Source organism: Parasteatoda tepidariorum, chromosome 1 (assembly GCF_982258835.1).
Source record: "Parasteatoda tepidariorum strain Cologne lab strain chromosome 1, Ptep-v5.0, whole genome shotgun sequence".
NCBI lineage: Eukaryota > Metazoa > Arthropoda > Arachnida > Araneae > Theridiidae > Parasteatoda > Parasteatoda tepidariorum.
In genome coordinates this window covers 43,535,142-43,561,141 of record NC_141755.1, presented here as the reverse complement: position 1 = coordinate 43,561,141, position 26,000 = coordinate 43,535,142, and the positions used below count along the sequence as shown (strand labels likewise).

The following is a 26,000-nucleotide window of genomic DNA, read 5'->3' as shown; positions in this document are numbered from 1 at the left end:
TGTAAGAGAATTTATATGCAATTTAAAATATTTATAAGTAATATTATTGTAGAAAAAAGTTATTTTAATTCTGAATCATTAACATATTAATACACTATCTTTGCAATAACTGGAAAGAATATTTCCTGACGCTTATTTAACTGCCTTATTTTTATCGCTTATTTAAACTGCTCCAATAACTATAATAGCAGTAAAAAGCATTAGAAAAATTAATTATCATCTGCCAATGACGATTTTCTACGATTCCCCTAAACAAATAAGAACATTTTCTTCATTAACTTAAAGAACATAATTTAGAACATAGCTTATCTTTTTGTTCCAATAAATACGCAATAACAAGATCAAGCAGTGATTTCAATAATAAATTGGTGATTTTTTAATATTTCGCAAAATCGAATAAGTATTTTTCACCATTAACTTTGCTTTTCAGTACAAAGCTCATTTTTTTAAAATTCAATCAATACATATTACAAAAAATAATTGAGCATCCCAAGGGTTATTAATGCCATGATAACCTTCACTTTGCTCAATTAAATACCTTTACTTCATTAACTTTTCATTTTAGTAAGTAGCTTATTTTTTTATTTTCAAATAATTCATATTACAAAAAATAGTTAGGTATCGGTGTCAAATATAATAAACCTAATTTTTACAGTTCCCCAAAACTATAAGCATCTTTTTGCATAAACTTTGCTTTACAAAGCTTATATTTTTTCAATTCCTACTGTTAGTTCATACTCTTCCTATCTATATTTATATATCTTGTTCAAATTTTCAATCGTAATTAAAATATTTTTTATTCTTTCCCTGAAGTTCAAATACATTTTTTAAACTTGTAGTACACTTGATGTTAATACTTTTTTTCAAATATTAATTCGTTAATTAAATTTAATTAATTAGTCTTTCAATCTATATATATATATTTCTCTTACACGGCGACAAAAAAAGCCTCATTACAACTCCCCGAATGGCAACGCTAGAAATTCGACCAATGATTGCCGCTAAAAGTGTCACATGCCAAATCAACTGAGGTGGCTCAACGTATAGCGCTTTTAAGAACGGAAACTGAAATAACATTAAGCTAGGCAGAAGTGAGTAGTCTTTGTCGACAGATCTCTATTTTAGTATTTTGTCGAAAGCGCTTTTTTTCACGAATTTATATATTACGAATTTATTTGACGATTTTTGATTTATATCCCGAATTTATTTTTCTTATTATTGTTATTAGTTATTCATTGAAAAATGAGTTTCAGTCGTGCTGTTACGCTTTAAGATTTTATACTATAGCGCATTTCTAATAGGTTTAACGAATTACATGTCATTTATTTGAATTCATATTTACTGTGTTGAAACAATTTTTAAATTTATTTACCACCTTTTTAGCTGAAATGCCCAAAGCACCATAAAGCAAATGCATAAACTAAAATATAAATGATAAACGCATAAATAATAAACTGAATGTGCTACTAAAGTATTTGTTGGTGAACTCAGTGTGTTGTTTTGTGTGCTGCATAAGCACAATGTTTTGCGGATATAATCGTGTGGGCTGAAGAAAAGATTATATCCTTTTTTCAGGTTTTTTAATTAATTTTTTTTAAAATTAACTGTTGTTTGTTATTTTTTTACTTATTATTCCCCCCCCCTTTTTCATTTGTATATTATTTTTCTTTGTTTTCTTCGTTATGTATGTCTTCGTTATATATATATATATATATATATATATATATATATATATATATATATATTTATATATATCGCATTAATTTATACCAATAGGTGTGTCTTGATAACGACTATTGGTTTTCCCATTTTTAGTTTCTCTTTACGTTAATTTTTACTTTATTATTTGTGTTTATATATATATATATACTTAATCTGCCATGAACTTTATTAACTGCAATAAACCATTTATTTATTTTTCGATTGTACAGAGACGTTTCGAAAAGCAATTCTCTGCAGTCTAATTGATCTTGCATCAAATAAACTTTATTTAATTCTTCATCAATTATTAGCAATTTTCCTTTATGTGAAGCTTTTCCATCCGCTATTATACCATACTTAACAGTAAAAGCAACACAGCTTCTTAGTAGTCCAAACAAGTTACGAATAGTTTATTTTAATACTATTCACTACCATTTTCTCCTCGAACAAGTTTTATCTTAAACTAATTAGCAAAATGTCGTTTGTTGCTGAACAGAAAATACGTGATATCTCAAAATCGTTTAGGCGTTACTGCGATGTGAAATGTCTGAAAGAGTTTTTTATTTTTATTTTATTCTCGATAGCCAAGAAAATAAATATAACTGAAACCTTGTTATCTGACGTCGTTGAAGGAAAAAGTACGCATTATAGTGTATGTTTTGATAGTTAAAGTTTAATCTTAACTAAATCTCATTTTTATTCAGCAGAATGGCTAGATTCTTCTTTCATAAACTAATAATATTATGGTTTTATTTATTTTAAATTCAACGCTTTTGATTATAAAAAAAAAATTTTACTGGAAAAAAAATGAAAAATGAACAATCGTTTCGTACGAAAATGATAACAAAATCATTTAGATTTTTAATAAAATCATCTCACTGGCAAACTTCTATAATCGCTTTACTTTTTGATAGGTTGATATTAAAATCTAAGAAATCTTCATAAGATTTGAAGAGTAAGCCACTCAGTTATAAAGCCCTCTCCTTCATTAAAAAAAAAGAGAAAAAGAAGTCCAGTATTCGCAAATGTAACAAAATTTGGTAAATTAGAAAATCTTACCTTGATTTATGAGTTCATTAGAGAGCTTTTGCACTACGTTACGGTTTCCTGTTAACGCTAACGCAAATACTAATTCAGCTTCAAAGCGCATGAGTGAAAATTACCGGAAAGTGGAAATTAACGGATAACGTATGACTTAAATACATCTTTTGCATTAAGATTTGGTAACACCTTAATGCCATTTCTCGAAAGCAGAGCATTTTAATGTGAGTGTTAATTTGATTGCTTTTCCGAAAACATTTTTTTTTCTCGAATTTTTCTTTTTTTCTTTTTTTTCTTCATTTTAATTACTCTGTATATTTATTTTTTATTTTAATTATATTTTTTAAAATAGGAATAATTTGCTTTAATGGGCGATATACGTTGTTATTAAAATAATTGGGTAAACAGTGTAACCACTTTTGCTGAAATTTTCGCAGTTTTGACAAGAAAAAAAACATCTCAGTCAGACAAAATGGGTCAAAAACGATTTTTTTTTATGTGAAAGAATAATTTTTTTTAATTATACAATTTTACTTTTACTACACTTTTTCTTAGTACACTTTTTTCATGTTTTAATATTTTATTATTCATTTCATAATTCGTGAATAATAATAGAATTAAAGGTAATAAACACATATTTGTTTAAAAAAATTGCTTATTAATATAAAATGTGTTATGACGTTATAGACTTTATATTAAGCATTAATATTACTTGATAAGATATCCTTTTCATTCCCTAGTTCATTCTGTAAATTTTTTGAACTAAAGAAATATATTTGAAAATGGATTAATTTTGGAATAAAACTTTGTAAAAGGTATTATTTTTTTTTATTTAATATTTTATAAGCGTCGTTTAACAGCCACCACAATTTTGGGTACATGACTACTAATGTTTAGCTACGTAGCCTTGCAATTTTGTATTCAATTCAGAAGAAAAGGGAACTCCTGTATCAAGTATTCTGTGAAATTTTGCCTTCGTGGAAGACTTCTTAATGGAACTAACCCGCATTTTCGTTACAAGTTGTGGAAAACCACGAAAACCTCTTACAGTTATCTGACTGCAAGGGGACTCTAACCCATACCATACTGTCTACCACTGAAGATATTTTACGTCAGCACTTTGGTCGGTATGAACCGGGTGAGAAATTCGTATCAACCAGCCATCACTGGGATTCGAACCCGGGAACCCTCATTGGGTGTCGAATGCTCCATTAGTTATTAATTAATATTCAAAAAACACAATAATCTATATGTAAGATAGAACGTAAGAAAAATTTCATACTAAAATTGTCACCTATAATGCTTAAATGATTTTAGTAATACCCGTTCTAATTTGAACAAAAAAAAAAATGAGCCCCGAACAAGAAAGCAAACTTATCGGATAAACGGTAAAAATTTGCTTTATGAAAAACGTAAAAAACCACCCTATTATCATTTAACTATTTCTAAAGTATTTTAGATGAAAAGAAATGACAAATCTGAAAGAGTAAGTGCTTAACTCCTTATACCTTAATTTTATTGACAATGTGAATATAGATTTTTAATGACGTTTATTATAATTGCAATATGTGTTGTACTTCTATATCCATTTTGATCGATGGCAAGTATATTGTAATAACTTTAAAAGAAGAGTGCAACAGCGAGAAAATGTTAATTTTATGTTCGGTTCAGCGAAAACAAATAGCGCGATTAAATAAAGCCCATGATACTTGGTATTAGTTTTAGTTGATTAACACTGAGGTTAGGATAAACAGCGTGTGGGAAAAATAGTTATCGTCTATGTCAACCTTCATTTATCAAAAGGTAACTCAAGGTAGAATCGAGTTAAGATGCGTAATTTATTAGCTAATTGATGTGTAATAATTGCTGTAGTAGTTACGACACATTACTCCCCCACCAAAATCTTATCTGTGACAGAATTCGATGAACAGATACCACTAGTTAATTCATTGCTGGTTTTGAGAAAGACAGGAGGATTAAGTTCACCGGATTTTGAGTGCTGGTGGTGAGAATTATATTAAGTTCACGGTTGTGTACGTTGGCTCTCTTGTGTTGCTATCAGCAGTTGAGTGTGGGCAGGATCTCGTCGTGTATGATAGAGACCGAGAAGCAACAGCGTGAGGAGGACAATGACCCAGTTACAAATAGCAAGTCAGCTATTCAATGTGGACTATATATCAAAGTAGGTGAGTTCTAATCGAAGTGGGCGTAACTGCCGAGGTAGACGAGCTCATATCACGCAAATCGGGCAAATTGTTCTCAATGTGGGGAAAGTAGTTTTCGACTATGTCAACCTTCATGTGTCGAAAGTTACCTCACGGTAGAGTAACAGTTATTTCGGTTGGCCGGAGTGCCTGAGGTCGGAGTGGTCATTTACCCCTTCATCGGCTAGGTGAGGATCGTTGAGATGAATACCAGATAGAATCGATTTTACATGTCTTATATACTAGTGAATTGATATTTGATAATTGTAATGGTAGTTACGCCACACAACGTTAAACTGAGTGATAGTTAACAAAAAATGAATTTCTGACTCGTGTAGGAATTGGCAGAAGTAGGTGATGTTGGTGATAAGCAGCAGTTTTTAATATTTGCTTTTACTATAATTTCTCGCTAAACAAATGTTTAGTAGTAGTGTTTTCATTTTTAAATTAAAATTTATATACTCTTACCTTTTTCTTTTAAAATTATTGCATTCTGATTTGATCACAATAAATTTAAGCATACATATAGTATGCGTATATTGTAACCTGCGATAGTCAGCAAAGTAAATATAGGCGTACAACTAGTATACATGCATATTGCTATAAGAATAACGTTCATTAAAGATTTATATTTATATTTTCATTAAAATTAGAAAATATAAGGAATTAATCATTTACTTTCTCACATAAGACCTACCTTCTCATCAAAAATGCTTCAGACATAGTTCTACGTATTTCCGTATGTTCCATAATGATTTATTTTAGTGACACTATTTTAATGTACATTCTTCCAAAGTCTCAAATCTTCATAAGGATCCGAAGCTAAAACTTCTCTGAGGAAAATTATTTCGTCGATTATACACTATAGGCGTTTTTCCGTCTCTATTTGTAAAATACTTACGTTAAAAGTAACGTTCTACTCTATTTGTATGATACAATATGCTATTCCTGAGCTTGTATCGCTAAAGCATTTGAAATACTGATGGCGTTTCCGTCAGCGCAACGCAAACGTAAAGCAAAAGCTCTTTATTATATAAAGCATCATTATCCAAATAGGGAATGCACACACGTTTCCATAAGAATTACAGCCTCAGACTACGAACACAAAGATCCCAGGTTCGAAATGAGCGAGTCGAAGAGCAACTCTTTAGCACTCCGTCTTTATTGACGATCAGTAATAACAAACATTCACTTTACTCCTCGAGAGATAGCGGCAATATGCATTTTTGCCTCATTCTACGGCCCACTTTGAATAAAACACCTGACTCTCAAGCAATTTTAAAGTATGAACTGGATATAACTTTTACGAGCACGAGATTAATTTAAAATTAATGGCCATACATTTAACGAGAAAAAATTTGCAGATAGTATATTTTTTTTCTACAGGCTTGTATTTATAAGGTATTTTTAGGGATATTAATTTACTTTTACGGTTAGTAGCTGGAACACCTTTTACCAATCCGAAATAATAATCTCTCGGTGAGTGTACAGAAACACAGAAAATTCGTCATTAAGTTTAGGTAAATTATTTTTTATTATTATTTTTTATTTCCTGCAATTTTCTCGATATTAATGGCTATGGATTTTATCAGCTACGCCTTTAGGGATGTAATGGATCTATCTTCTTTATTAGAGAGTATAGATAACATATGTCTGAAGCATTATCAGAAACATTGGGAAAGTTTCAGCACATTTCATTACTTTTAACTTTATCAGTAAATGGCGTCACTTGTATCTTGGACAAGGTGCCAGTGCAGCACCTTCGGCAGTTTCAAGGTACCACAGTCTTAACAGAACTATCTGCTGTGATTTATGGTTAAATTATAAATTAATTATTATTTTTTTACAGCTATTGCTGAATGAAGGAAAATGATAAGGCTTCTAAATAATGTTGTTTGGATTATATAAAACGTTTTTTTATTTCATGGGTAGTTTAAGATGTTGATGAAATATAAACCATGTTTCTGCAAAATTTATTATCTTTATAGGGCCATATTGACTTTTTTAAGTTCCAAAGGTTCATACAGTATATACAGTATGTGCTCTCAATTTTAATACCTTGAAATGCAATTAGATATGTATACATACTTAAATATGCCTCATTGTGGAGCCCCTAATTTGTCTAAAATAAATTCAATTGGCTATGTACCTAGTATATTGTAAGATATAACTACCAAAGAAATTACTTCTGAAAATTCCATCTCCCTAAATAATTCTTATTCTCTTAAAAAGAAAAAAAAAGATATTATTTTTTTACAAGATTTATAGCTATTTCTATTGATAGAACTCATAGTAAATAATGATATAATATAATTTATGACGCTTTACAAACCTATAAATATTGAACGTGCTTTTATAATACCAAACTTCTAATAAGTAGATTTCTTGTGAACTGTGTGTATAAAAAAGATTCTTGAGCGCTAATTAGTTAAAGAAAAGAAAATGTAAATCTAGGACTTTTGTTTCCCTTTTTCTTGGAGTCTCATTGCATTTTTTTCTGATAGCAAAGAAAAAAAAACGCAAAAACCGAGTTAAGAAATACTCTAAATTAAAACTAAAGAAAAAACTGTAATAATATTATTTTCTTAACGAAAGGTCACAGCCGTTCCACTAAAAATAAATTTAGTTAAGATTAAACTTAACTATTACAATATAGATTGTGATATGCTCTTTTTCTTTCGTTATTTTGTCTTTTATTGATGTTGGCGGACATTGTCTGGTGACTACAGTTCTTGATAAATTCCATGCTAATGCTTTCACCTTATTTGAATTATGAAACATATAAAAAATATTACCATAAATATATTTGGCATATGATATCTTAGGTTTCTCGAAATCTTCATTAAAATAAGTTTAAACTGCATGAATATCCTGCATCAAAGAAATTGAAAATGCAAGTACTCAAAATGCGTGTTGTTCACTGGGTAACATATAAAGGTCCAAGGTTCAACACCGTGTTGCATTTTGATCAGTTTCTTTTTAATTATTTCTTTTAAAAATATATTTTTCCAGCGTGCATGACCGTCTTTGCTTTCCAAAAAGTTATGTTGATAGTAGTCGGATTTAAAGTGTATTTTTAACAAAATATATTTCAAAAAAGATATTATCCTTTTTTCTTATTTTATTTATTTTTTTTAAAAATTACTTTTTAGAGCAGTGGTGGCTTAGAGAATAGAGAACTTGTCCTCCAATGAGGTGAACCGGGTTCAAATCTCAGCTGTGGCTGGTCGATACGAATTTCGCACCTGGCTCGCACCGACCACAGTGCTGACGTAAATTAACCCCAGTGCTAGACAGATCATGGGTTAGAGTCCCCTTGACATCGGGCTTACCGTGGTAGGGTGTACGTGGTTTTCCACACCATGTAAAGCAAATATGGGTTAGTTCCTCCACGAAGACAACATTGCTCCCAATACTTAATCCAGGAGTTCCTTTGTCTTCTGGATTAAGTTTAAAATGAGAAGACTACGGATTTGAACATTAGTTGTCTTAAGCCCGAAAATTGGATCGGCTGTTTAACGATGGTTATGAAATAAAATAAAATAAAATAAAATAAAATAAAATAAAATAAAATAAAATAAAAAATAAAATAAAATAAAATAAAAAATAAAATAAATTAAAATAAAAAAAAAATAAAATAAAAAGTAAAATAAAATAAAATGAAAAATAAAAAAATAAAATAAAGTAAAATAAAATAAAATAAAATAAAATAGTTACTTTTAATGTAAGGAAAGAAATAAGTTCATTTCTTTTTCGTTTTAGTTTTTGTGCTGTTTTTATATAACTTGTGATGATCTTGAGCATGTACAAAGAAAAATAATTGTTCCCCCTCAAGAGATAATATCTGGTAAAAATCATGCATTATTTAAACGCTTCTCGGGACTGCATTCTGCATATGATCTCTTTTTATATCCAAATATGACATACTATTTTGCAAGATTGAAAAGCATTCCTTAAAAAAAAGTGCTGATTCATTGGAAGGGGAATGAAAAAGTTTTTGTTTTAATCAGACACAATGTGATCTTTTTTTTTTCTTTCTCAAACGCAATCATAAAGAGTTAATAAAGCGATAATACAACATAATGCAGAGATAATACAACTTAAAATATTTATATCCTACACGATTTCAGTAAAAAATAATAGTAAGATATTCAAAATAAGTCGTCTCTCCCCTCTTGTTCTGAATGTATCTCTGTTCCATCGATTAGCCCTCCTAGTCTAGACTTAGTATATTTTTTGATTTGCATGGCATATTAAAATACTCATCGTAAAGAGATAAAGCAGACAATTTTTCTGAAAAATACTATTCATGCTGCATAAATTTCATTAATTTCGGTCTTCAAATCGTTTCGCTAATCGTTTATCTCTGCTCTTAAAAAAAGTAATGAAAAAACAAACGCATCTCTAAAAAGCTGCATAACAGCAATTTAAAAAACCCTTAATACCAACTTAGTGTTCTCAACTATGTTTTGGTTTCTGGAAGCTTTTGCATAATGCAAAAGATTGATATGCATATGTATAATATATTAATGACATTTTTGTATTGTAGGAATGATCAATAATGTTAAGGAGGAGATTCTATTTAAAGTAAGTGTTGATTTAGCTGTTACATTTAAAGATGCACAATTTTATGATATTATAGAAACGTAGCTATTTTTAGCAACCTACAAGTCGAGTATGAAGTATGTAGATAGAAAAGTTATTACATTTTCTACACACAATCTTTTTACTTTAGTTTCGCAAGGTTGTTTTCGTTTTCTTCACAGGTTTGTTATTCTGCAAATATGAAATTGGCTCCATTATAGGGAATTCGAGAGCTTCTATAGGGTATTGAAATCCTAAGACAACAAAAGGTAATGTTCCTGTTGTGATTTCAAATAATATCTTCTCGGATATAATACGAGAAGGTAAGTTGACGGAATTAATGTCACATCCACTATGATTAAATGACAACATTGGAGTAAAACACAATATTGACATAAATCTACATAGATATTTGCACTAAGGAAATATACGTATAATAAAGGGAGGATTTCTAATATCATATAAAGTGTTCACATCCAATATTTGTAAGTTTTAAAACCTCGTAAAAGGAAATGTACGGTTGATAGAAATTTTGAAATCGTATTACATGTTTCACTGCATTATTAAAAATATGTGTATGAAAAGAATAAATGTAGAGGATTTAAAATTCGTACTTATGCATAGGTATTACTTCTCTCCAATATTTAGGGATGTCAGTAACATTTCAAATAAGATAAAGTTTTATTTCAACTTAAATTATAGAAAATATAATTTTTGTTAGTTAAATTTCAAAAAGAGCAAACTCTTCTTTTCTTAGATTTTCTGAATTAAATTCTTCTAATTAAGTTTCTCTGAATAAATAAGAAATTTTATAATTATAAATTTTAAAAAAATATTTATTTATAAATTGAATTATCATGAAGTATACTTTTCTAGAAGTTATCTTTAAAGCATATAACTGTTTGAATTGAAATGCAACTTTTCAATCATGATTGAAAAGTGAATCTGCATTCAGGAAATGACATGACAGTCAGTTACCATTTTTCTATAGTTTAGCCACCATGATAACCTAATCTGTACCTTTGAGAAACTGTGGGGTGACATAAATGATGTTGTGTACGAAGATCAGCTCACAAACTTAGAGAAATTGAAATAAACAATGTGAATTTTTGAATTACTCAAAGTATTCATAATTATCGACACTGTAACATTATGACAAGTTGGGGAATACACCGTTTGGCACTTTTAGCTCTTAAGAGAAAATGTGGATACTATATTTAGCGTTTCACGAGACAGTGGTTGCCACCTTTGATTTTTTTACGACTTTTTGGCTTGTGCACAAGTAAAAACGAATTTATTCTTTTAGAATTTTTTATGGTTTTTCACCCAGAGGAAATTTAAAACCAATTTTCTTTCCCTATCCAATGTGGCACCGCCTTCTCATGGCTTATGCCTTTCTGCAAAATTATGCCACGTCGTTGAACTCTTCTTAGGAGTCCCCATGTCTTTCAAAAGATGGTAGGAACATAATTTATCGTTCAACTTTTGAACATTTTTTATTTATTTTGTAATACAAATTTCCTTTGCTTCACGTAAATTCATATGATATTATTGTGACCAATGATTATTTTTTTTATTACCATATGAATGCGTAATTTTTTAAACTTTTGTTTCATAACACTGGAATAAAAATTAATTCAGGCATTGTTTTGAGATAGGATGACGATAAATGAAATATCTTTTTTTCTTTTTTAATATTAATTGTATGGCAAAAATATCGACATTCCTTATTGCCATAGAAACATATTACATGAAATGTACTGAGTCGATATAAATGCTTATAAAACGATTGTATTTAGGGTTATAAATAAATCTGTCGATTGAGTCACTCATCTTGGCTCTCCATAAATGTTTGATTGAGTCCTCGCAGTCCACTTATTAATTGTAAATGAAATAAGTGATTTGTAAATGGTTCTATCATTGAATTAATAAAATCTCTACGCTTCGATAAAAATGTTTTTTGATGTCCTAAAATTTTTTCCATCATTTACCATTAATTATAAAATGCAGTAAAAATATTAGTTCCTCTGCTTAAACAATGAAATAAATTGAAAGAAAAAAGGAATTATCCTGAATAACTTCTAATGGAATAATTCGATTTTCATAGATTAAATGCCAATTTTAATGTTCTGAAGTGTTGGTTTCGCTAAATATGCTAAAATATTGCTGTAAAATAGAAATTAAGATACTGTATTAAGCACAAAAACAAAGTTCTAAGGACAAGCATACTTTTTTGATGGATTAGATATCCAGAAAAACAAAAATGCGGGTTATATAATATGGGGTTAGATGGGACATACTATAAATATGCAAAAGATTAATTTTGTTCAAAATAATTATCGAATATTTATTAGTGGGGTAACAAACTGTGAAAAAATATAAATATTCTCCTTCTATCTCTAATATATAAAAATGTATAAACGTGGATTGAATGAAAGAAACAGAAATACGAAGGGTTGCCACAAAAATTCCTCGAGCTAAGAGAGCCAGGCTGTTTTATTTTTACCAGTGCTCATTTCGAAAGTTTTTTTCTGACATTAATTTAAATCATTTTATTATTCTTTTCGATGAAATTCTTCATAATTACGATCATTCTTATATTGTTTGCTGCATTCTCGTCCGACAAGTTTATAAATATTATTAATGTGAACTTTTTAATTACAGCTGGTATTGCATATCGTATAGTATGAATAATGTTTAAAGGTTTTCTGGAAGAGTATTTATACAAATAAAAATATCATAGACATTCGTGTTTTGCATCACACATCACAAAGCGATTATACTTTTTTTAAAAATTTACCATCTAAATGTTTTATCTTACATCTATTAATCTTATTATAAATTGGGTAAAATTAGAAAAAGTTCACCATTTTACCCACGGAATTAATGAGGAAGATAAAATCATATTATAATAGTTTTTGGCATTGAGTCTCATGTGTGCTGAGGTTTACGTAAAGGAAAAACATTTGATCATTTTCGACAGTTTACAGTTAGCTTAAAAATAGAAATGGAATCCAATTTTTTTTGCAATATGTATATATACGTATAAATTGGTCATTCATATTCGGAATCGAAAATCTTTTTAAAAGGTTCAAAAATTCTTAAAAAAATTTGCTTTTCTTTCCCAATTTAATTCCATTTTACGCATAGACTCAAAAACGAATGAACCAACTTTTATTAGCAAAAGGAATGTATAAACATGCATACAAGCTAAATTCATAGTAATATTTAAGAAAATATTTAGTAATTTAATACATAGTAATATTTTTTTACTCTTTTAACTTAAAAAATTTCTTTTTTCTTAAAAATAAAACAAACTTTTAACTAATGAATATCAAAATATAACTCGATTTTTTAGATTTTACTTTAAACAAGTAAACATATCATAATTTGAGAGCAAACTAATTTTTAAATCTTTAACTTTAACGGAACTAAAAATGTTTGGAGCGTAAGTTTAAAATAACGATTTTTGAGAAAAATGAGTTTTAAGTTTGCGAATCAGTTGGATTCTGTTAATACGCGCTCCAGAAAAAAATATTAATAACTCCAGAATTTTTCGGAGCATCGGAAAAATTGTGGTTTCCAATTAATCAGAATAAAGTTAAGAACAACGTCTGTTTCAAAAAATAGAAAATTCTGATCTAAAACACTCGTCAATGAAGCAACAATAAAAAAACAAAAACTTAATTTAAATCAACAGATTATTTCGTACTATTTTTAGTTTTCAATCCCAATCACACAACGCGTCTTATAATCAAACCACGCCCATATTATTATATCGTGAAACAATGTTTACAGAATAAATTACATTTCCCGAAGTTACTTCCTCAATTAAACTCAAACACCCTTTAGAAGACTAAAGTCGAATGATTAAAGTAGTTATTTAGTCGACGGAAATAAGGGCGTACTCACATTTTCTTGGGGGAGTCGAATTCCCCAGAGGATGGTCGGAATGATATCAAATGGTCGAGAAATTGATCCTTCTATGTGAAATCTTAGCCCGAAGGCAATAAATTCTAGAGACACGCATTATTATATACATTCAAGAGTATAAAAAATAGCCGCCAAGAAAGAAAGTCAAGCTGTTTTGTATAAGTGGCAGTCTTCAAATATCAATTTGTACGATAAAGCCCACTTTAAGATACACTATTGTAAAGGTTAAAAAAAAGTTTGACAAAGAAAGACTTAGTTTTTCACTTCTTTCAGTTTAAGATTTATAATGCAGGGTGTTTAGAAACTATATGTGGAGATTTGGGGCACACCATGAGGATTGGGAATCGCATCGAAATCTATCGCTGGATATAAGGTGGGGGCACTCATCCGTTATGAAGTGAGTGATTTTGTGCATTTGAATCGGTGCTATTAATGTTTAAAAATACTTTGATCTTGTGTTTATAAATATTATCGCCAATACCATAAATAGATTCTAAATATCTGCTTTATCATAATTTAATGATTTGGTGACCAACTTAGTAAGCTGAGAAGTTCAGTCCAAAGCAATAAATTACTATGAAGATCCATTTGAATGCAGTTCTCGGCTATATTTATTTGAAAGCATAACTAATATAAAATTAAGATTACGTGAAGAAGTAAAAGTAATGAGTGAAATGTGCATGAAAATCCTTGGAACCTACAATACGATGATTTCTAATGTCATGGGTTGCTAGGAGATTCTCAATTCTTTGTGATGTGAACTATTACCCCTTCAAACTTGGACATCAGGTGAATATAAAAATTGGTTTAAAATAAGAAGAATGGGCAAAGAAAATAAATAATATCATCAGATCATAGGATTATATCCGCAAAAATAGTGCTTTCTAATATTGCAGTAATAGAGTTAAACCATAAATTCATCAATAAAAATATATCAAAAATTCAAGAAAAAAATTCAAAATGAAGCATAACTCGAAACATACAAAGTTAGAAGGAAGAAAATTGTCATATACGTACAAATAACTTGCGAAAATAATTTTAAAAAATATTTTCCTAACTAAGTTCCCAGGATACAAGGTATGAAAGTAAAGAGCTAAATGGCGGGCAATAGGATGCATTTATAGCGTGTGTTCATACTGATGTTGAGAGATGCATCTGATTTACCCGTTACCTTAACCTGGATTTGCTAAAAGTATACATGTTTACGATATTATGCATCAATATTTTTTCTAAGGTCAAGGGCCGCTGCTCGGTATGCTTTTAAACGGTATTCCGAACACTGATGTTTCTCCTAATCTATCTTCAACAGATATTAAAATATCAAATAAATATAATAATATCAAGGAATAAATTAATATCAAATTTGATATAACAAATATTTCGGACATTCACCAAAGTGACTATGGGATTGTTGGGAGCTGTGGTAGAAAGTGTAAATTAAAAACTAAACTTATTAATTTTCTAGTGCAAAATCTTATTTTCTGTCTTACATGCATAGTACGCAAAATAAAAAACCAATCCTAACTAACTTTTGATCTAATAATCAAGTCTTCAAATTCTAGTCTTAATGGTTCAAGAAGGTAACTTAAAATGTGCTAATTAATTAGCGTAGACGATAGTTAAAATTAAGTCAATGAAATATCAGTAAATTATTTACATATTTCGGACGAACTGGCATTTTCTGTATCATCAATAACATATTTTTTCAGGGTCATCAATAACACTAGCAGAATACTGATTTCCAGTGAACTTTCCCTTTTTCTGATGAGACATCCGTCCATGTCCCATTGTAAGAAAGCAAATTTATTAAAAAATAGCGACAAAAAATAATAAAAAACAAAACCACTTAGGTAATAAAATATAACAATTTTGATATAATAAAAGTGAATAGAATAGCGTGTGATAATCGAAAAAGATGTAAAAAACACAAATTTCACAGTATTGCCAGGTTCAGTTTCTTTGCGTTTTCATTATATATTAGTTAAGGCCTCACAGTAGCATTTTAAAAGGGCATAATAACTAAAAAAACTGGGTAAATAGTTTTCAAATAAAAAGAATAAGATGAGATATTTTTAGTTTCGGTTTGAAAATGCAACTGGCGGACGAAATCTTTCAGATCAGTTCCTACTAAAACATCTGTAACTTCGTTTCTAGTAATCCGGCAACGCTTAATGCTCTAGAGAAAAAAAAAACAGTACTCGTAATTGTAACGAACTTCAGAAATCTTGTAGAATTGCTGATTAATTTATTTGGAAAAAAACGTTGTAAAATAAAGCTTCCTCTTTGATCTTGATCAGAGCATTTATTTGGGTGATAAAATTGGCATTTTATTAAAATTACAGTTATTTGCATAGTGTGTAGCTTCTACTATTTCTAACTCAAAATCTGACATTCATAATTCCACCCGTTTCAACGATTGTTCGATATCATTTTAAAACAAGTATATTACAAGTATAATACAAGTATATTACATTGATATACATCAGAACTAATGGAATTCTTTAATCGTTGTTAGAGTTCTAATTTCTCTACTCTTTCCTAAGTAATGAGTCGTCCATATTTTTAGTAACTTTATCTTACCCTTTTCCATAACTGATTCCTTACAATCTTGCAGAAAGCTCAGCCTAAATAAGTCGATTCCAAAACAGTTGTTCCAAACAATTCCATTCAAACCATTCCGAACAATTCCAAAAAATATCATTTGCTTTTCTTCATTGATCTACTTATACTTTTTGAAATTGCTGGAATTGGCCTGATTTTTTAGGACTCTTACAATATAAATCATTTCCTATGATGGTAGATTTTTTTTACAGGGCAAAGTTCTCGGAATCGGCTCCCATAACGTCTTTTTTCCAGACCCTACACATTAGTGACCATGGGCAACGAACATGCAACTCTCTCATTCCTCCTCAGGTTGCAGCATTATACTTTGACCTATTTCATGGTCTATCTTGATTCGACAAACATATTGCTCGAGTTTCACTGAAGATAATGAATATAACTAAAGTTAACTTTTACGAGAAAAATGTTAATTTAGAGTCAGGAACTGCAACTCTTTTTACCGTATTTTTTTTACAGTGTATGCTACTATTTCGACAATGCAGATAAATATACATAATGCAGATGTAACGTTTAATCCGTAAAATAATTTTCGATAAATAAGATAGGGAAATTACGCTCAGTTTTTTTTTAAATGTATAATTGCATAGATATTCCAGGGAAAAGAAGAGTGTTACGAAGCACAAAAGATCGTGCATCAAGTGAAAATATAAGGAATTATCTAGCACATTTCTTTTCTATTTTTATAAATTGTATTTTTGATGACACAAACATACTGAAAATATTTTATATTCTGATCGAATTGTGCGATGATTAGAAGTTCTAAAGTAAGACAAAATTCAAGTCTTCCGATTTCTATCTTTAGAATTTTTTCGCCTCTCCTTCTACCTTTTTCATTTGTTTTGTAATGGAATTTTCCTCCTACTGTCTACATCGGAAATTAACTAAGAATGTTACTAGAATTTACAACGAGATAGAAAAGAAATATTTAATCTTGGACTATTTTTTTTCGATTTCTTTAGATGAAAAGAAATGATTTGATCAGAAGTAATGAATAGCCTAAAGGCAAAGATTTTCATTTCATACTTTTCACGAAATTCACTATTAAAAATGGGATTTCGATATATTATTTTCGATAAAATCTATAAAAAAAATCAAAAATTTCTTTTCTGACATATCTTCAAAAAATAATTACATTTATTTTAAAACTTATTTTACTAAAGATAATTCAGAGCGAAAAATTCAACATACTATATCAAAACTTTTGCTATATATCAAAATTATAATTATGTAATTTAAAAAATTTTTAATCAATATAATTTGGAGCAAAAAGTTTTTTTATAGCTCGTTATTGCTTTTTTATAATTTATTTAGAATTGAAAAGGTCTCACATTTGAAATATTCTCATTTTAATCCATTTAACACGTTCACACCGAGAAAAGTGAAAATACTGGTACGGGAAAAGAGAAAATACTGGTAGAAGAACTATTTCAATATTAGATAATATTCGGGAGGAGTTAATCTATTCTCAACAATAACAATTCACTGTAAGGAAATTTATCACGGCGAAGAAGCAATTCAATATAAAAATTGCATCCGTTAAAAACAATTGGTAGTTATGGATTTTTATTATTTCCGGAAAAAAACTAAAAAAATGAAATTTATTGTTACCAGTTTTTACTCCAGTGCGCTGCCAAGATGAGACAATCTAGCGTGACCCACCGGTGGGTCACTCCGGCGTGAACGTGTTAAACAACATTAATTCCTTATTTTAAAATATGAAATTCATGAGAAATCAGTTGAATAATTTTCAAGATTTTGAGGTTTTGTTTTCTTGAAAATTTAAATCATTTTAATCATTAATAAATAAAATTATGAAAATCGATAAAAAATGCCTTACTTAATTTTAGCGTGAAATACTTTTTGAGGATGTAAATTTTCTTAAATTGGTGCAATGATTAATCTATTCGCGCATTAGATTACGAGATATAAAAAAATTAACTCATAAAAAATAAAAATAACATCAAGGAAAGAGGAACCTTCAACTGCCATGCAAGTTAAATAATTGAATCCGTATCTTTATTGATTTCAGCTGTACTACTCCCACCGTATTTAAGGGCAGAGATACCAAATAAATATAGTTAGTTTCCATATCTAACGGCATACAACAATAGTTCGAGTAGAGTAATATTCTAAACAAGGGCCTGGATAAGAACAAAACAAAAGTGGCATAAATCATTGCCTAATACAATCATTGGCAATTGGCGGGTGATTTCGGAGTCGTAGCCAAGAGAGCTCTATATATGAACTCTCTAGAACAGAGAGCTTGAATATGAGCTCTGTTCATAAGTTCGCTATAATCACAGAGTGGTCAAAAAAATTGGACAAAAATAATATTTCGGTGACCTCCCCCCCACCCCCAGTCATGTTAGTAACCAAAAAGAGGCCTCTGCATCATGTCAAGGATCATCATTTTATATGATTATCACCCACCAGTTTCAGACGTTTTTTGTCTATTAAATTTGCTTTATGTTTAGTATTTGGGAGTGGTCTGTCATATCTGAATATGATGGTTATACCGCAGTTGATCTTTCTCATCAGAAGAAATCTGCACTTTTGTTTCCAAAAAATATTGCTGTATCCAGGAGTTCATTGTGTTATAATTTCCTAATTTTACTGCTGCTAGCATCGGATTAAGTTTATACACTGAAGAACATCTGTTGAAACAGATGAAGTTTCTAGAGAGCCAGTGCTTGGAATTACTGCTCTTGAGTTTGAGGATTGGAGTGTACACTATGAAAAAAATGTGTTCAAGACTACCAGAATATGGTTACATTTATTTGTTTTTCGCTCTATGAGAACGCCAAAAATCTCGGTAATTTCTACCGAAGAGCTTTTGTAATGATTTGTACCCTGTTGCAAGTTAAGAAAAAACCATTATCCCTATGTAGAGAGCCTGTTTGCATCAAAATGCATACAAAAGAAATACCAAGCTCCAAGCGCGAACGAATATCAATATCGCCATTCTTGAAACGACGTAGCAAGGCCTTTTTTTTTTTGCCTATAAAAATAGTGTCGGATGAGTTTAACTTTTAAAAGATTTTATAGTGCTTTGAAGGTTTATTTATATAATTTGATAGCTAAATAAAACGGAACTACATGCAGATGCTGATGGTTACTGAAATTATATACCGCAATGGTTTTTTTCTTAAGTTGCAACGGAGTAAAGATTAAACTAAACGTAAAATATAGTTTTAAAATATGTGACAAAATTTAGTAAATCTGGTAAAATTTTGAAATTTTATTGTGATTTCTTAGAGTATGACAAAAAAAAACTGTTATTTGGTTAAATTTACTTGGCAGTTTATTTAGAAAAAATGTCTGGTAAACCATTACCACACTGTTAGAAATTTCTCGAAAAACATGGTTAAAAAACAATTTATTGAATGGTTATTTTACCATATTTAATCAAAACTGTCAAATAACCATAAATAAAATGGTAATCAACCTGTTAAATTTGAGAAAGATTATTAACCTCTTTCACCTAATACGGTTAAGCAACCAGAATTTCATCGCACCAACTACCTAATTAAGTTACTTAGTTCTTTGCAACTGCATACATATCATAGCCGAGCGGGCTTATCTGTCAATCTCGTAACCGGCAGAACTGGAGTTCGCATCCTAGTGTTGACACCCCAATATTTCCTCCCTTCCCTTCAACACATAAAGAATTTCCAGTGTCCGGCACTCTCCAATGCCCATCACCTTACGAAAAGCCGAGCTCTTATGTCTACCAAAATAATTAATATTTTTTTACGTTTCTGAAAAATGCTAGTTGTAAATGGTTAAAAAACCGTCTAGTTTTGTATCCATGGTTTTATAACCATACTTTTTATTAATGGTTTCAAAACCATAAAGGAAAAAAATGTTCTTTACCTTAAACTTAACGGTTAATCGGTTGGACAGACAGCTGCCAGTTATTTTACCATAATTTTTGAAAGAAACTTTTAACAGTGCATATGAACGAAACAATTAATTAATGAGTGGTTTAAATATAATGTACTTCAGTTTTATTGCCAGAATTATGTTTATTAACCAGAAATTTCATTGCCATACAGTACGGTATTTTTACCAGAATTTTTTTCCCCGTATTTATAGTATGTTTATAAATCGAAGTAAGTATATGAGTTAGGTTTCATAACGTTCATCATAGACGTTTCTAAGTAATTAATTCTGCAAACCATTGAATCTTAATACTTGAGTTTCCGACTACTAGATCCCAAATTTTTCAGAGTAACACTTGTTTATGCTTACTGTATCTGCGAATTAGAAAAGTGTTTTCCATGAATTTGGGTATCATTGCATAAATACGTTAGATCAATGTTACTTCCGTACGCTACATATTTAGATACTTTTATGTTGAGATGCTACAAAACCAATTTCAAACCAATTAACAACAATAATATTGACTCAATAAATCTAGAAAAATAAGCCAAACACTGTTAATAAAATTATTTTTTCAATTATCTCCAATTTAGACATTTATCTTAAACAGTTATTAGTACATTGTATTTTTGTCTGAAATTTTAATAAACCTAAGAATCAACGTAGTTCATTATCTTGTAGCTTGCATGGTTTTTCAAATAATATCTGAGATAATATGAATATGAAATATGAATATGAAATATGAATATGAAATATGAATATGAAATATGAATATGAAATATGAATATGAAATATGAATAAGAAATATGAATATGAAATATGAAATATGAATATGAAATATGAATATGAAATATGAATATGAAATATGAATATGAAATATGAATATGAAATATGAATATGAAATATGAATATGAAATATGAATATGAAATATGAATATGAAATATGAATATGAAATATGAATATGAAATATGAATATGAAATATGAAATATGCGCAAGTAATTTCCTCATTTTTGATAATATCCTCTCATGACAAATGACATAGTTTTTTCAATTATCTCTAGTTTAGACATATAACTTAAATAGTTATTAATACATGGTATTTTTGTCTGCATAATTATAATTAATTTGTCTGCATATACATTGCAGAAATTTAATAAATCTAAGAATCAACATAGTTCGCAATCTTGTAGCTTGCATATTCTTTCATATAATATCTGAGATAATATACTTTTTCCTATGAAATATGCGCAAGTAATTTCCTCATTTTTGATAATACCCTCTCTAATTTATTACCTCGAAAGTACCTTGGATGGAGAATAGGTAGATATATATGCATTTGACGCTTCAAGGAGTTTGAAATGAGCAGCTGTAAATTCCATGTCGTTGCTTTAACGATTGAAACTTCCGGCTCGAAATTTATTTTAAAAGTAAATCTTTCTGTTAATAACAGCTTCTAACATTGAAATATCCAATTATTTATAATGCCTAAAATTTTTCAAGAAATGATTATATCGTATTTGATGCATCTAATCTAATAAAAAAAACTATATTATACTCAGTTAAATTTTATTTTTATAAATAGCGAAAGGATTCTTGCTAAATAAATTTAATTTTCGAGAGAGTTTTATGATGTAGTTAAAAATACATAGAATTATGTGATGTGAAATCTGAAATAAAACTGAATATTTTCAAAAGATTTAGGCTTCTACTGAGCTATAAGTACACATCTTTTAACATTTTTTGTGTGCATTAATTATAAATCATTGGTCAGTTTTTAAAACTGAGCACAGCTTTATGTGAAATTACAAAAATAAATACGACTCAAAATGCAGCATTTTCTATCAACTCATATTTAAGAATTAAACAAAGAATTGCGTGCTTACTTTTCCTTACTTATTTAAACTCTAAACACAATCAGTAAGGTCCCAACGCTCGGAGTGACTAGGTATCTTCGTTTTCAGAACTCTAACCGACAAATTAAGTTTTAAAATTCTTAATTCATTATAATTTTCTGTCAATTTTTTATTTTTATTTTATATTCGTCGTGGAAAAGTTGATCCAATTTTGGATTTGCAACTTCAACTAATTTCAAATCCATAGCCATATAATTTCGAACCCAATCCGGAAGACAAGGGAACTTCTGGATCAAGTATTGGGAGAAATTTTCCTTCGTGGAGGACTTTTTGATAAAGACTAACCGCATTTGCGTTACATCAAGAGGAAAATAAAAACCTCCAACTGTTAGCCTGACGGCAAAGTATTCTAATCCATAAGCCGTCCATCACTGAGGATATTTTGCGTCAGCACTGTGGTCGGTGCGAGCCGGATGCGGGACTCGTATAGACCAGACGTCTCTGGGATTTGAACTCGCCTTTTGGGCTGTTTCAGGATTTAAAAACTCACCGACGAAATGTAAAAAGGTTTTTTTTAATGCTTCTTTTAAATTGTTTATAAGATTATTCCTAAATCAACTCAATAGAATCTTTTGCGTAACAGGTATAATTTATCATTCAGTTTAAGAGATGGTTCTTGAGTTTGTCTTAAGCTCTTGACTTTTATTCTTTTTTCACAAAAACACGACTGAATTAACATCTGTTGTATTTTTTCGGACCATTAAATTTCGATAAATCAAAATAATGAAAATTTTGTTCTTGTTCTCCCCGATAGTTATTACGCAGTGACTATGGTCCACACTGAGGGAAAAATTGTACTCTCCTCGAGGTTTTCAATGAGTCTGTTTTCTAAGACGTGGTTTTCTAAGTGCCTATGTTGGTCTAAGTGTTTGTCTATCTTATAACTTCATAATCATTTATGTTTGCGTCCAGAAATTTGGACTGTGCGTGAAAGGGATAATTTTAGCCCCTGAACCTAAAATTTGTTCGAAAATTCCAATTATATCGTTCGAAGAGACATTTAAAACGTGATTTTTTTTTTCATTTTCTGCTACTGTTACAACTAACCATTGTTTTAAACTAAACTGTAGATGATTCTAATTTATTAAATATTTTAAATTACATCATTGATGTCTTGTAGCTTTAATGAAAAAAGAAGTTTATTGAACGTTTTTAATATTTAATTAAATTTTATTCATCATGTCAGATAAACGTAAGTGAAACTGAATTTCGGTGAAAAGTGAATTTTGGTTATCTAAAACCACGGGTTTATTCTACTTATAGTCATACGTTTAAAACATGTTTCGATTAAATTAAATAGTTTAAAATGTAAGTAAATAAATTAAAACAAGGTTTTCTAAAAAAATAAAATTGATGGAGAAATAGTACTAATTTGTTTCAGAGAAGCTTAAAAACACCGCCACACTATTATTAACGCCAATAATGCTGATTTAAGTAATATCTACTATTAAAAATAGGAAGTTACTTTATAAAAAGGGAAATTAATGGAAATTCGGTAAGTTTTCATTAGAAGAAACATAATTTCCATACTATTATTGAGGCCAATAATGCTTAATTAACTTTTGTAATAAATACTAATTAAAATAAAAATATACTTATGCACTTAAAGGAAATATTAATGTAGAAATGATACTATTTCGTTTAAGAGAAAATTAAAATTCACTTAGTTACTTTTTGCGCCAATGATACTTTTTGGTAAATACATAGAATTTATGTAATAAGGACTTACTGGTGTTAAAATCAAATCATGAAATAAAATTTAAAATTAATTGAGATATGGTACTAATTGGTGTAGGAGAAAAGTAAAAAATTGCCATGCTTCTAAGTACCTAACGCTTAAATAGTTTTGACAATATTCATTACTGCTATTATGGTAAAGGGTCCATTTTTAATAAGTGCAAATATACAAATAGAGTTGCAAAGTATTTATTATATTTGGTACTAATAAAACTGCATAAATAGTTTGTAGTTTTACTATAGAGACTGTGGAAAGAGGGTATTTAAGGCCCCACCGAAATGAATGAGAGTAGGAGAAAATTGCTTCATTGTATTAAAGTAAAGTTTGATAATCAAGAGATGGCCTCTAGCAAGAGCATTATGAAAAATGATTCTGAATTCTTATTTTGATGGAATGACATACTAAAAACGTGCTTTACTAATCTATAGCCACCAGGAGGGGCAAAAAATAATAATACAAAAACGAAAGATAGAAAATTATTTTATATTTATTTACATAGCTACATGCCTCTTAGTATCAGGCATCATTTTGTTGTGTTGTTCAATACTCATTTATTGAAAATTTACTTTTTATTTCCCCCCCGTATGACGAATGGGTTTTCCTCTAGTTAAAAATATTTAATATACCTAGTAATAGAATAGCTCTCAATATCTATTAATATCGCGAAAACGCTCTGTATCATTTTCATTTTTATTTGTATCATATCACCACTAGGTTTCAAATTAAACATCCTTATGAAATCTTTAAATAAACATTCATATGGATCGATTCTTTGAAAGAAAAGTAGTTACTGGACTATGTATAAATGCGAGAGCTAATTAATTCACAAGTATACTTGAGTGTACGCTTACATATACTTTTTTTTTTAAAAAAAAAGCTCTTACAAACATAGCACGTTTTTTTTTTAAAGCATCGATGTAAAATGTGTTGTTTTAATAGCTAGGGCCGTCGATTTGAAATAACTGACATAAATAGTAAGAAACTGATATAAATAATACAAAACTGATGGAAATACGAGTTTAATTACACAAGAACTTTTTACTGTAAGGTGAACAAGCTAAAAGAAAAAGTTATTTATCCTGTATCAGCTTCATCGTTTATCTATTATTCTGCACTAAGCTAAAACTAAAAACTGTTTTGCCAATCTAAAAGAATTTTTTTTTTCAATTTTGTTAGTATTATAGTATGTTATTATTCTATAATAAAGAAAGACTATTTAAAAACTCTTTATTTAAGTAAAATTGGAATTAACATTTCATGTTTGATATCAAAATTGGACCATACAAATATTTTTTTAAAACATTTCATTAAACTATCACGATTACAATATACAATTTTAATGGAGTATTCATTTTGTTATTTAAATGATGGAGGAGATACATATGATTTTAAAACTGAAGCATCTCTACTATTTTAAAATGTTTAGGTTTTTATTAAAATTAAGTAATTCGTATAAAATAATCTAAGTGTAGCAGCATTTTAAATGAAGGTAATATTAGTGTTACTTCTTATTAATAAAATACTAAAATATATTTAGCTAAAAATGCTTTTATGATTTAAAAAAATGACTCCGTTTTCTATTAATCTACGCTTTTAAACATAAATAATTCAACGAAACAGCTCTTAACGCAAAACTATTTTTTCCTGACATTTAATGGAAATAAGTTGTGGGAAAACATTAATCTTGTTAACGTCAACTTACACTAGCTTAAATAAAGTATTTTAGCAATTAATAGTGACTTACTGCTCTTCCATCTACAAGAAGCAAAGAGCATTTTAGAAAAAAAAAACAACTTCAAAATATTATTTGATATAATTTAAATATTTTCAAATCTTTCTAAAAAAAATTTCATGAAAAAATACTAATTTATTCATCTGCGGATGCGGTGAAAGAAAGTAATTACCAGTTGGGACTTAATGTCAGTCAAATTTATTTTTAAAATTCAGATTTAAAAATCGTTAAGAATAAATCTTCATAAAAAAATGGAGAGCTAATTTGTTCCTTAATTGTTTTAAGTTCATTAATGATTTAATTTGAATTTAAAATTACTAATTCGTTATCTCCAGTGGCAGTTTTAAAAATATTTTTGAATTATGTGCTCGAAAAAAAGTTATTTTTAATGCACAACGCATTTCTGCATTAATATAATTAATAAAATTAACAGACGTGCCCTGTCATTCAAAATTTAAGTATTTCAAAAATGGAATATAAAGAATATTCTATTTACTTAGAAATATCGCAACTAGTTTTAAAAACTATAAATCGAATTCTCGTAAAAGAATTAATTTTTTTTACGGTTCATAATCTAACCCTTTAAGTGTAAATGAGTTAAATATTGTACCACACTTGATGGAAAGAAGATCGTTTTCTCAATAGGGA

The 26,000-nt window shown here is 29.0% G+C and overlaps 1 protein-coding gene across 4 annotated transcripts in view; it reads left to right on the top strand.

Moving 5' to 3' along the window:
• LOC107446472 (allatostatin-A receptor) overlaps window positions 1-26,000 on the top strand; it is a 78,608-nt gene that overhangs the window by 21,601 nt on the left and 31,007 nt on the right. For 2 of the 4 annotated variants that reach the window (XM_016061140.4, XM_087162547.1), the window contains exon 2: window positions 9,496-9,533. The exons of the other annotated variants lie outside the window; for them this stretch is intronic. The gene's annotated coding sequence lies outside the window, so the exon portion shown is untranslated. The remainder of the gene's footprint in view (window positions 1-9,495; window positions 9,534-26,000) is intronic. 4 annotated transcript variants of the gene reach the window in all.